The sequence below is a fragment of the Drosophila miranda genome, chromosome 3 (genome assembly GCF_003369915.1).
Source record: "Drosophila miranda strain MSH22 chromosome 3, D.miranda_PacBio2.1, whole genome shotgun sequence".
In the NCBI taxonomy this organism is placed as follows: domain Eukaryota; kingdom Metazoa; phylum Arthropoda; class Insecta; order Diptera; family Drosophilidae; genus Drosophila; species Drosophila miranda.
Window position 1 is genome coordinate 4,409,182 of NC_046676.1, and position 13,048 is coordinate 4,422,229.

At 43.7% G+C, this 13,048-nt stretch overlaps 1 protein-coding gene across 3 annotated transcripts in view; it reads left to right on the forward strand.

The window, feature by feature from the left end:
- The first annotated feature begins 456 nt into the window (after window positions 1-456).
- Window positions 457-13,048, forward strand: part of LOC108160895 (calcitonin gene-related peptide type 1 receptor) — a 33,210-nt gene continuing 20,618 nt past the window's right edge. For 2 of the 3 annotated variants that reach the window (XM_017295166.2, XM_017295165.2), the window contains exon 1: window positions 458-1,159. The gene's annotated coding sequence lies outside the window, so the exon portion shown is untranslated. Of the gene's footprint in view, window positions 1,160-13,048 lie in introns of all 3 variants that reach the window. The other variant, XM_033391732.1, reaches the window with a different exon arrangement.

Below are 13,048 nucleotides of genomic sequence, written 5' to 3' on the forward strand. Positions count from 1 at the left end.
ATTTACTTAAGTCATTTCCCCCTTTTATTTGCTCTGAAGAATTATTTGGATCGCTGTTAGTCTGAAATTTAATTAAAATTAGATGTTGGCAGCAATTAGGGGAGCTATTAAGAAACTCAAGATTTATGAGTGGCGCCAACCTACAAGTTCAACCATAAACACGAGCAACGGAGACCAATAATCCACAAGAACAGTCCCAGTCCCGGGCTGCTTATCAGCTTCGACCGTTCTGTAATCAGCAATCAAACGCAACGCAACATGTCGCGAGCAACAACTGCGACCCACCCAGTGGCGAATGCACCAGAGCGGAAAGCTCTGCAAAAGCTCCTGCTCCTCCTTTCAGTTGAGCCTAGTGCTAGTGCCTTCTGGCTAGGTAGCAGTGGTTGCCACTGGGTGGCAGTGGCAACATGCTCGCTGGCAACATTGTTGGGGCCGGCTTCTGCTGTGTGGCATGCGGATTTCAGTTGAAATTCAACTGCCGCGTACTCAGAACGCTCCACGGGCATCTGGCCGGGCCGGGGCACAACTTCCGACCACCGAGAAGTACGAGTGCGAGAACGTGAACAAGACCTCGAACAGAAACGCGAAATTAAATTGCACACTAAAATTAAATGGGAACACAATAAAAAGTTTCACTCTCACCCGAAGAAGACCGACACGTTTATGATTTCCCTCTCGCCTTTGCACCTTGGCTTTCGGTTATCTCATCGGCCGCGTTCCTAGTTGCTTAAATGCCAATTTGGGTGGCGGGAAAGACATTTAATCAACTCAAGTCTCCTGGCTTCCGCGCCGTATTGTGACACAAAAGAGAGCAAGGGCCAGAGCCCCAGCTCGAAAGTCTCGCTGGGAAAGTCCTTGGCATACCTCCACTCCACAGAGAGCTGCTCTGCAGAACTCCGGCCCGCACACACATTCACAAACGAAATTCCCAGTGAAAACATCGCCATAAATTAACAACTAATTCAATTAACTGCTGACAACGACAACGTCAACGAGCGACGCTTGGCTGCAGTCAGGACAAGGACTAGTGCCGGGAAAAGGACCAAGACCTAGGAGCAGCACCAGGACCGGCACCAGAGCCACTGCATCGCTTCAGGATATGCGGCAAGTTGCTTAGAAGAATTTCCACCCAGCAGCAAGAGACGAGCCCCCCTTTTCGGTAAGTTGCCGCACAATGGGACAAATATTTCCCCACACATGGAGCCCAGGGGAGCAAGAGAAGTGGCGGTGGATGAAGTGTAGGGAACCGGAAATTATGATTCTTTTGTTTGACTTCGGTGTCGGCCAGGACCTCTCCTTGGGTGAGAAAAGAATGAATGGAACGCCATCATCCTTCATCGTTCCAAATTGAAGACTTTTTCTCGATGCCGACGCCTCGGCCATTATGCAAATCTGTATTTGGGGCTAGAAATGCTCAAAGGATTTAGTGAGGGCCAGCCAATCTATTCAATGTGTAGATCTCATGAAGCAGCAGCTGCATAAATCAATGGCCAAATTCCTTTTATTTCATTTCATTCCGTTTCATTTGTGATTTCCAACTCGGCCACGCCCACTCCCCGAAGTAGATGCTGACGCACGTTGCAAGGTCATAAATCTTGGGGATCGGTGGAAGTGTCTTTAATTGTTACGCGCGTACAATCGATGATTTCATGGCACAGCACGAAGCGACACTATCATCATTATGCGATGATCATGATATATCTGCCGCCATTTGTCACTCCCTGTAACAAGTTGAGCCAGCGCCTGGCCAAAGCAAACAATTTGCCATCAGCCGACAGACGACAGCCGTCAGCCGAATTCGCCATTTGGTGTAGCCATTATACGCTTTTGTGGCGCCAAACTGCACCATAGGTATATGGATGTCATAGATACCCGCACGTAACCTGCAGACAGAATCATATATAGTGGGCCGAAGTGAATTTGCTTTTAGTTTAAACAATAAATTCTGGCCCACCGCTATCTCTTTCAGCCAGAAAGATGCACGCGAATCTTTTGATCCATCTTGTTGTATCTGTATCTGTATCTGTATCTGTACCTGTATCCCCTCGTATGGGTGAGACAAATGCATTTAAATGTAAATATATCTCATTGTTTGGCTTCCAACGGAAAATAAGTAAATATTATCAGAGATAATATACTGGTACAAAGAGTATAATGCATCTGTGCAGCCTTTAACTGAATGAATGACGCTGAAAGAAAATAAATCATACCTCTTTAGTTGACCATTCAGGAAGTATCTGATTCTAAGGCCGCATACACTTATACGACTATCTCTCGCAGTACCTCTCAGCCATTCATTTGTACAGCAGTGTGACAACACTCATTTTCACTTGTAAAAAGTAAAGTATGGAAGATAAAAATTATAGTATTACTAGCCCCGACTATGGTGTGGCATTTGCTACCCAAACTTGAATCAGATTAACTATAACAGATAAAATATAACTATGTAATGGCACAGTAGAAAGAAACACATCCATACTTAAGTTGAATCTTCGATTTATTAGTGAAATTAAATAGCGTACACTTTGATTTAGGCGAGAGTTTATTAAAAAGTCTTTATAAGCCTCATAGCTAATAAAAACGTAAAACTCTTTAAAATAAATATAATATATTAAATTTGTAGGAAATATATTTATTGTAAATAAGAAAATATATCAAATATTTGTATTTTAATATCAAAATGTATAATTTCCACTCTCGGACTAAATATTTGGTGCCTTGTATGTATTTTAAAATCTAAGAGTAAATATTACAATTTCAGCATTTCTTCAATTGCCAAACAGTTCCAAAAACAAACGCTCTTCACTTCTTTTTAGCCGACACTTATGGTCTCATACGAGCATCTTATGGTATTATGTTTAAAGATACATATTTCGTTAGGAGAAACAGAAAATAATTTTCTACGTAAAATATATAAAATAATTGTACTAATCAATCAGCTTAGTTCACTCTTCATTTTAAATCCATTAAAACTTGTAATACAAATGCACAGGCAATCGGTCACAATCCCCGACATACCCTCATCAAATGTGGCAATTCCACATTGATTGGCGTTTCCTACGGAGATGCTTGCCGCCCCCTGCCACCCCTGCCAATTCATTTGCTGTCAAAATCGCCCAACAACTTCATTTCATAACAGACAATCGTACATATATGGATTTGGGTATCATTACCGGCGCTCTTCGTTCTTCGCTCATCGCCGGGCAGTGTTTATTGTATTAAACATTTTCAAATTAATTGCAATTTTGAGCTATTTTTGTCGGCATACATAAAAATGAAAATCGCCTTTTCCCTCAAAAGCCTAAGCCGCCAGACGAATTTTCCCAACATCACATGAATCTAAACAATAGCAAAAGGCTCTCGCTGATTGAACTGCTCAGTGCACAATTTCAATCAGTTTTCCAATTAATTTTCATTATGCTCGTGATGTGGCCACGATGATCGGATGATGATGATGGGGATAGAGATCATCATTGACAGTGGCAGTTGAGCCGGGGCTGAGGCCAAGGACATAAGCAAAGCAGGAGAATTAAAACTAATTGTTATTGGACATCATAAAGAATTACAATGCAGGAAAATCGCTGGCAAGACAGCCTGGCCTGGTGTCTCGCGTGCGCTACACGGCAACGTGACTCACACAGCAAGTGGTTAAATGCTTATGGGGCATTGGCGTGCAACAGTTGCGTCCGGCAGTGCGGGGGGCAGTGACAAAGCCAAAACAAACAAGCTACACAGCTTATGTGGCTCTCGGATGGGGTATGCCTATGTTGGACCAGTCCAGAGTGTGTGCGGGTTCAATTAACGTTTGAAGACATGGCCAACATCTTGTGCTCAGGGCGGCTCCGAGGCAGTGAAGCCGATCCGGCACCGGCACCGGCACCGGCACCGTCATCAGCGGTAACAGTGGATTTGCCTTTAAAGGCAGCTTCCATTCCATCCCATCCATCTCCATCCATCCATCCATCCATCCATCCATCGATGCCATCCCGTCGGCAATCGGCATCGGCATCGGCATCCGACCTGGCAGAAAAAGTTGTTAATTGGAACTTAACAATCACTAAAAGCGTCTAATGGAATAGATGCGTGCTAGATGCCTGCTGTGGCCCACTGTGCGGGGCGGCTACCCGTTTACCCACACAGCGCTGCCGTCTCTTCGAGCCACGTCTTTATCTGCCAGCAAATGTAGAAATTAAGTTTCGCCTGGCCAGATGGACAGGGACAGGCTATCCACTGGGCCCGTCAGTATCGTTTACGTGCCGCTGTTGCTGCTGCTGCTATTGCTGCTGCTGCTACTGTTGTCTGCAGCAGCAGAAACAATCAACATCAGCTTATTTGTCTGCTGGCCAAACATTTCAAAGCGAACCAGCAGCAGCATCTGCCCGTTGCCAGATAGCGGAGGCTTGTCATGACCATTCCTGGCTCCCTTTTGGAGAGTCGTGATTCTGCCGGCTTGCCCGCGGCATTCTTGTGGCAGCTTTTAGTCGTGGGCACCTCACTGGGATCGTTACTTGAAGGAATTATTGGGGCAACTTCAAGAAATAGTTGCTCTCCCTCTCTCTCTTTCTCAAACTTTTCTTGTTGTTGCTGCTGCCTCTGCCTCGATTGTGGTTGACAGGCTAACGAGGCAAAGGCTGTGTGTGTTTTTTGGTAGGGGTCTGCGGGTGACAGTTCCGTTTGCCGCACAGCCACCAGCACAGCTCCTTTGTGCCCCTGTCAACGCTAATGAAGCATCACATATACTTCTTACAGGTGCTCATGAGAGGTGAGGTGTGTGTTTCTCTGTGCATCTCTTTGATAACAACCAAGCTCAAAACAGCAACAGCAACAGAAACAGCCACAGCCATAGCCATAGCCACACCGAAGAGCTTGGGGCATGGGACATGGGGCATGTGGCATGTGGCATGTGGCATGGGGCACTCTCTGTTCAGCTTAATTTGCAATGCTGACGTTAATCAATTGCAACGTTGCTCAGCGGGAGATGCAGCCTGTCATGGGCGGAGAGTATGCCATAAATTAACGGGGCGGCATGCCACGAACACAAGTGTTCGACATGGGTCGTTGCATGGCCAGGGACACCTGTTGGTGGTCACTTCCGTTTCGGCTTCACTTCTTGTTACTTTTGCTGTGCTTTGCTTTGCTTATGATTTGCAGCATCTTTTAGAAGCGTACACCGATATGCTCTTTAGATAAACCCAAAGGGAGCGTTCCGTTGCCTCCTCTGGGTACTTGAGCAGCCAGTCCCATAAATCTCGCACAAATTGCCATGCTCATGCTCAAGACCCTACTCCTCTACGTTTCTCAAACACTTGTCAGACACTTGTTACCATTAACATTAGTCTGCAACAAGAAGCCTCCGCCCTCAGTTACAAATAAAGCCAGGCGAGACATGTGCCCCCAAATAAATTTGTCAACGCCGCGCAAAGCCGCTTGGCTTTGCCCCGCTCCCCGATTGACACTTCACGCAGGCACACTCGCACTTTATCTGAACCGGAAGTCGCTTGTCAAACACTTTTCGACATTTTTGGCCAGGAGTGTTGACGGGCGCACATCACATGTCATTTACAATTTTAAATGGAAGCTCTTCTTCCCTCGCTTCGTCTTCAGAACCCCAGCCTGCCACAGAGCCACAAAATAGTGCGGCATACTTAATTCTTATTAAATCATGTGCGGCGCTGGGCGGGCACCGCAGACTTTGACAAACGTCGGCAGCAACAGGTCGGCGCGCGGAGGAGGCAGACGACTCCGCGTTTGGCCTTTCTCAAAATTTGGTGGGAAAATTACAACTTTGTTGGAGCTTCGAGCGATTATACAGTTAGCTGACAAATTAGTTGCATTTTCTTAAGCGAGAAAATTACGATTAGAGAAGACATTTAGATAAACGCATAAATAAGAATAATCGTTTTTAGCACTCAATATTTTATCTGGAATGGAGCCGATGTCTTAAACGACTTTTAATACGATATGAGATGATTTTAATATTAAACCCAGCGACAAAAAAACAGGCGCACTCTGAAATTGGACGCAATTGTGACTTCTATAGTCGGGCGTTTTCGCAAATGTTATCCCATTAGTCTAATCTATATTTCAAACAAAAGTCCATACTAACTAACTCACTAACCAACAAGAAACCAATTAATTTTAAAATCATACGTTTGTAATGCTTCCTCGTCAATTTTGAACAAATTTAAGAAAAAATTCATTTTAAATGGAAAAACGGGTTCTTGCAACCAGCACAACATTTTTTCCAATAAGTTAATTTGTTTCCTGTAAACTATTGATAAACAATATAATTCTGAATTTTTTTTTTTATTATCGATTCTATTATTTAATATTTTGTGCTACCCATAATGGCAAGGGGGTAAGGAAAGGAAAATTGCTTAAATTGGTGTGATTCTGAGTGATTACGCACTACACTCCAGGATAAGTCCAACTTTAATCACATTGGACCCGATGCCTGGCGATGCTCGTAGAACAGGAGAATATAAATATAAGACTGAATCGCTTCAAATTTATTTCCAAATTTCCTGAACTTTTTAGGTCACAACTTGGACAACAGTTCTGCAACAGATGATACATTTTGCATTTAAAAGATAATTATTTCCAGACAGTAAACTTAAACTTAAAAGGATTTTAAGCCCGATTCATAGCTGCACTCATTAGCTTTTCAGAACTGCAAAGGAATAAAATAAAAAAAAACATTTGGATATAACTTACTTAAAAAAAAAAAAAAACACCCGCCTAAAAAGTAAATAATTTATTATAAAATGTTGAAAACTCAAGTGAAAACGAAGTATTTTAATTGATCTTAATTGGTGCACTTCCAACTAGGTCACGGTTTTGATTTAATTTTATTTAATTTAATTGCCACTTCTTTAGATCATTCTGCTCGATGATTGTTAAACACTTATCAAATATCATTTTTAGGTTATTTTCCATAAACAAAATTAAGTAGGAGTTTGGATTTCATTTGATTCCCATAGATAGAGAGGAAAATATCCATAAAAGCAATGAAAAATCTATACCCTAAGACTGTTCGTTTCCACTGCACTCTGCCAAGTTCGTAGGTGCCTCAAATAAAAGGCCATGCCATCTACATACAAATGGCATGCATTTATCGAATCGGGGTCTGTGCAGTGCCTGGGCTCGTGCATTCTAATGGGCAAACCAGGTTAGCGGTTTCTTCCCAGACTGCCTGCCACGCTGCGTATGCGTAATATTTATGTGGCGACATTGCTGCTGCCGCTGCCGTCGTTGTCGTTCTCGGTGTGTGGCTGCCTTTCCCTCACATGTGGCACCGTTCCAACTGCCACAAAAGCATCACATGGCATAAATAAACAAATTTCTCTGGGCGGTGCGTTGGCTGCCGCGCCGGGCCGCTCCTGCTTTGTATGTGCAACATGAAAATTGCATTAGAATCTGACTGGGGCAAGTCGGAGGCAGAGGCACCCACGCGGCTTCTGTCCGCCCTCGCACTTATGGTAGCTCTGCCAACATTCACGCGTAATGAGCAATTAAAAAGAACCATAACTTAATTAAAGATGCAGAAACGGAAAGGGAAAGGAAGCAGCTACCACTCAAGGGAATTTCGGCATTGATCGAGGGTCCATCTGCGAAGTGTTCTGCCAAATTGTCGCGCCTTTGCTGCTGTTTATTTGTAGTCTTGCCGCCCCATTTAACGTTCACAAGGTTGTTCATTGGGCTGTTTATTGAGTACTTAAATGGTCGAAAGCAGCATGGCCATGCCCCGTTCTTTGGCATCAGCTAATTACTTGTTTTTGGCTGGAAAACTTTTAGGAGCAACTGCTGTAACCTTAATTAGGGACACATTTGCACGAAATTTCCTTTCAATTAGAGACAGATTTTCCGAAGCAGGACAGAACCTCACGAGTGCCGTCAAGCCGTCCGCAGAGCGGATTGAAGGAGGATTAAGGCGGCCAAAGGTCAAGTCAGCTGCCCTTAATGTGCTTTAAATGTGCTCCCTCTGCTTCTCTGCCCCTGTGTGGCAGTGTGGCAGTGCTACAACTTGGTAAATCCTGGCTAGCTAGTTTCGGGGCAACAATCCAAGAGTGGCATAAATAATGCAGAATGTTTCATAAATACACCCAAAGGGCGATACCAGCCACGCAGCACAGACAGAGGCGGCAACAAATAAAGTAAACTACTGTACGTTCTGCTCCTCCCTCCGCCTGCTTTTCCTTCCTGGAATTGGTGTCCGTTTCTCTGGCTGTTTTAACAAATGTCCATATTCACAGGGTTGCCTCAACTGAGTGGCAGCCATACAGACAGATAGATAGCCATGCCAGTGGCATTCCCAGTCTATAATTTGTATGGATACGTCCTTCCAATCTATTTCCGAACCCAGGAGTTCGCCATTGGCTTATTTTCAGTAAGCTAGCGGGCAATCTTAATCCAGAAACTAATTTAAGTTCGCAGTTTTCGTGCCGCCACATAATCCTCTGCTCCGGTTTGCCTTTGAGCTGAGCTCCAATCAAAGAAGAGTGAATCCCATCTGCGGTGCCATTAAATCCTTTGAATTTCGACTTTGGTCCAGTTGATTAAGTATGCATAAACAGCAATTATGCTGCCCCAGAGCCACGCCAGCGTAATTTATGCTAAGTTATGGCGTATTATATCTATTGCCGGACGGACCGGACGGAACCCATTTTGCCTTCTTCTATTACCAAAGACCGACACGACATAGAACGGGATTCGGGGAACTGGGTAAAAGCTAAAAAATATACAGCGAAAAGAGTAGACAACAAAATCCATACATTAAGCAGAGTCCTTTCAACAAAGTCTCGGCAATTAAAACGCCTTATTGAAGAAGCTACCTCCTTATAAAAGAAAGCTTTTGTTGGCTTTTCTCACGTTGTAGCCCTTTTTTGCGGCTTCAAAATTGCAGGTAATTAAGGGACCGCCCCAAGGCATTACATAGAATGGGGGAATAGGTTGGGAAGGAGAGCATAATTCAGTGTCTGAAAATTCATTTCGGCATTTTCGCTTCCCTTTTAGACGTTCCTCTCCTCTTCCGGTTGGATGAATATCCTTCTTCTGTTCTTTCTTAAGGGTTTTGCTTGGTTTCTTTTTTTTATGAAGTCCATCATCCCCCACTCAGCTCTCCTCTTAAGAAAAATTGAGTGTGAATCGTGTTTATTGCGCAAGTGTCTATAAGCATTTCCCCAATTCAGGTCTAATTGAGTAGCGACTGAATGCTTTTCTTCTTGCATGCCACTCCCACACTTGCATGCAGTCGGTGTGCTTGTCTGCCAAAGACACCCGATACAAAATGAATTAACACAATCAAGTCGGTAGAAAAATAGCCAACATATACCAATAGATTTGCGCCGAGAGTGGATGAAATTAAATGAAATATTCTCATATTTAAATTAACATATTTTCCTACAAATTTTGTATATTTTATTTATTTGAAAGTATTTTATAATTAGATCAAATATGGACCGTATTAAAAAGAGTTTTGTATTTGAACAAATTTATGTTTACATTAAAGTTAATTCTAATTTATTTCACTATGTTTGTCTTTAGAAACCAAATATACATATGGCTGATTATCTCTAAACAGAGACCCATCACAGGAATGTACCAAATTGTAGAATGTCACATGCACGGAAGCAGTTTGCCGGAATCTCTCTGTGTCATAAATAATCAAAAATGTTTTGGCTGAGAGCGCATGTTGCATTTGGTTAACCCAGTTGGCATGAAATATGTAAAATAATACAGCCATGCGAACAACAATAACCAAATTCCGTTGCTTATCAGGGCGGGGGCATCGCTCCAGCTCCTCGTGGCATGACCCACACTTTCCGGACCACAGAGCCACTGTGAACATTTGCCATAATTTCCATAATTTGCAAACTGCTCCAAGTCACAGATGCAGATGGCTGCCTCTCACCCACGGGAATCCACATGGGAAGAGATTTTTCTGGGCCACCCGCTCCGCAGTCGCGTACAGGGAGATAACTTTTGGCCAAGTTTATTGAATTATCCGGCAGTGGACGGTTGGTTGGGCAACTTTGACTGCAGCGATAAATTGGCAACATCATTTTAATTGGCTCCGAGCCGTGCAATCAAAGCAGTTGCCGATAACACACGAAACCAAAAGCTCCAAGCAGTTCCTTTGAAACTTACTTGGTATTGGGCTTGCAACGGACTTGGCGTTGCTCTTGCCGTTGCTGTTGCCTTTGCTGTTGCCGTGGCCTGTAGCCTGTGGGCGAAAAGGCGAATCAGATAAGCACTAAATGACAAGAACACAATGTGGCCCGAGGGGAGTGGCCGGCCGGCAAACAAGAGGAGCCCCAGGCCGCAGGCACACGCATGCTTGCCTTGTAATGGCATTGTGATTGTATCTGACAGATACATTTGTGGGGGGCGCACACAAACAGAGTCATTTGTTTGGCACGCAGACTTATGCTCATGTGTCGACGATGTCAACCGAAGCCTAATTAAATATCGGGCAACCTCAACGAGTTTCCCAGTTCGATGTTCGAGCCACAAGAACTGCACTAACACTGAATTAATTAACCGAATAAGTTCAACTTCATTAGCAGCCACCCAGCCGAGGCTCTTCGTCCAGCTACATCGAGTTTCCACTAACAACAAAAGTTGCCAACTGGCGGAAAAGTTTATGATCTGACCTCGACAGCGAGGGAAGACAGAAATAAAGATAAAGAAAAAGAGTAAGGAAGGAGTGATGGGGACGGCCACTTGTTAGTGACAACAGGTTCACATTTAGCACGCGCCACTGTCACTATCACTACCACTGCTGCTCTTTAGCCGTGTCTGTATCTCTAAGATACATTTAATTAATATTTGATACCGCCCAGAGCCCGGACAGACCAGGCAGACTAAGTGCAGGCTATCTGCGATTGACGCGTTCTATATACGTTTTCTGGCCATTGGTTCTGATTAGATTCAGCTCGAATCGGAATCGGTGCGCGCTGGTTTGGCCCCGACCATCCCGATTAGTTGACCAACACTTCACCGGACCCTTGGGCTGCCCAACTTTCGAGTTTAATTAAAAACTTTGGTCCGACATGAAGAACTTACAAGAGGAATTATGTCAACTTCGAGAGCGAGGCATTTCCTGGGTTGTCGGCTTGGCTTTAATCGTCTTGAGACTGTTGTGTTTTCTTCTCCCCACAAACTGCCTTCCAGTTACAAATTACGCTACATTAAATTGCAATATATCACAAATAAATTCAAATCAGACAACAAAAGCCCACGAAAAAGTTCTGAGCAAACCTCTGACTCGCACCGCGAACTTTTCCTTTGTCCGAGCTGTGGGCCGTGCCACATTAGGCGCAAACTTTCTCGAATTGAGAGCGACTCAAACACAAAGTTACAGCTGACCCGAGTCGCACTGAGAATTATTGAACCACGGCGACTATTGTTCGACTATTATGCGGGCGAGGGACAGGGCGGAGGAGGTGGAAATGTCAAGTGAGACGAGCCACTGACACTGCCACAACGTCAACGACAACAACAACAAAGCAGCAGGAGTGCTCGGGGAAGCAGCAATTGGAATAGCAGCTGCCACAAAGGCATCCGAGACAGCAGCTATACTCGTAGTTACAGCTACAGAAGGAGAAGAAACAACATCAGCATCACAAGCCGCATGAGCTGTGGCTGCAAAACAGCAGTGTCCCAAATAACAAAAGCAACAATAACAGAAGCTACCTCAAGCAACAATAACAGAAGAAGAAACTCCAGCAAACGCGATCTCCACGGTCACTGCAGTTTATGGGTAGATTCCATGATGACGCACGGGACATTCGTGCTTATTTTAAAGAATAGGACAAAACAAAAGGGATTTTTATTCTGACAATAGACTTAACACATGTATCTCTTAATTAGCTCTTTAATTTGTGCTAAAAAACAAGTTATTTTATGTGTGAATTTGAATATGAGTAAGACCTAGAAGAAAGCTGTTCCGACCTCATAAGGTGGTATACTTATGTATTCTAGATCAGCATCAATAGACGAGCCTGTTCGTCCGTCCGTGTTGCTTGATTGTCCACCTATTTATCAGAGAGTATAAAAGCTAGAGCGACCACACAGATAAAAGTGTGTTTAAAATTAAAAACAAAATTTAACAAAAAATGTAAACGGATAAAATCGAATTTATAAGAATCTCCCAAAAGGTTCGTCCGATTAATATGTACATCTTAAAATACTGTCAGGTCAGAGTACCACGTATGTATACAGAAGAGCCGCGGCCCTAGCCGCATCTCACAATGGTTTTCCGGCTGGTTTTAAATTCAACTTTAAGCATATTGGCATATTGTGGAATAATATATCTCTTACGGGAGATAATAATATAGAAAAACGAGGAAGAACGTTGTGAGTTGCTGCGGACACCGCAGCTCTACGGTTATACCCGATACTAAGTCAGTATGGCTCTCCTCCGGCAGACGCCGCTAATATTAAACGACACGACAAAGAGTGCGTGCGAGAAAGACAGAAAATCAGTCTGAGCGTGACGTCGGGCGCTGCGTAGCCACTGCAAATTGATTTGTTCCTATTGGCTATAAAAATGATCTGATCTGATCCAGATTCAGCAATCTGATAGATATGGTCATTATCTATGATTCTGCGTTTTTAGTTTTCTCGAATGTGCAATATTGTGGATGCAACAGATTTTCGTCCTTTGTGTGGGCGGAAAGGGGTGGGGCGAAATTTTGAGATACACGTTTTATAGTATAATCTAACAGGAGTGCGGATACCAAATTTGGTTACTCTAGCCTTAATAGTCTCTGAGATTTTTTAATATCCCGAGATTTTCGTCCTTTGCGGGGGCGGAAGGGGGTGTGGCGAAATTTTGAAACAAACTCGTCTCGGTCCGATATATTAGGAGTGTGGATACCAAATTTGGTTGCTCTAGCTTTTGTAGTCTCTGAGATCTAGGCGCTAATGTTTTACTCTAAGCAAAGCCGCCTATGCTACGTGTGTGTTAGAGAGAGACAGGGCGAGAAAAAATGAAATTGTTTTCTTGATGCTGGCTATAATAATGATACGATCCAATTCAGATTCC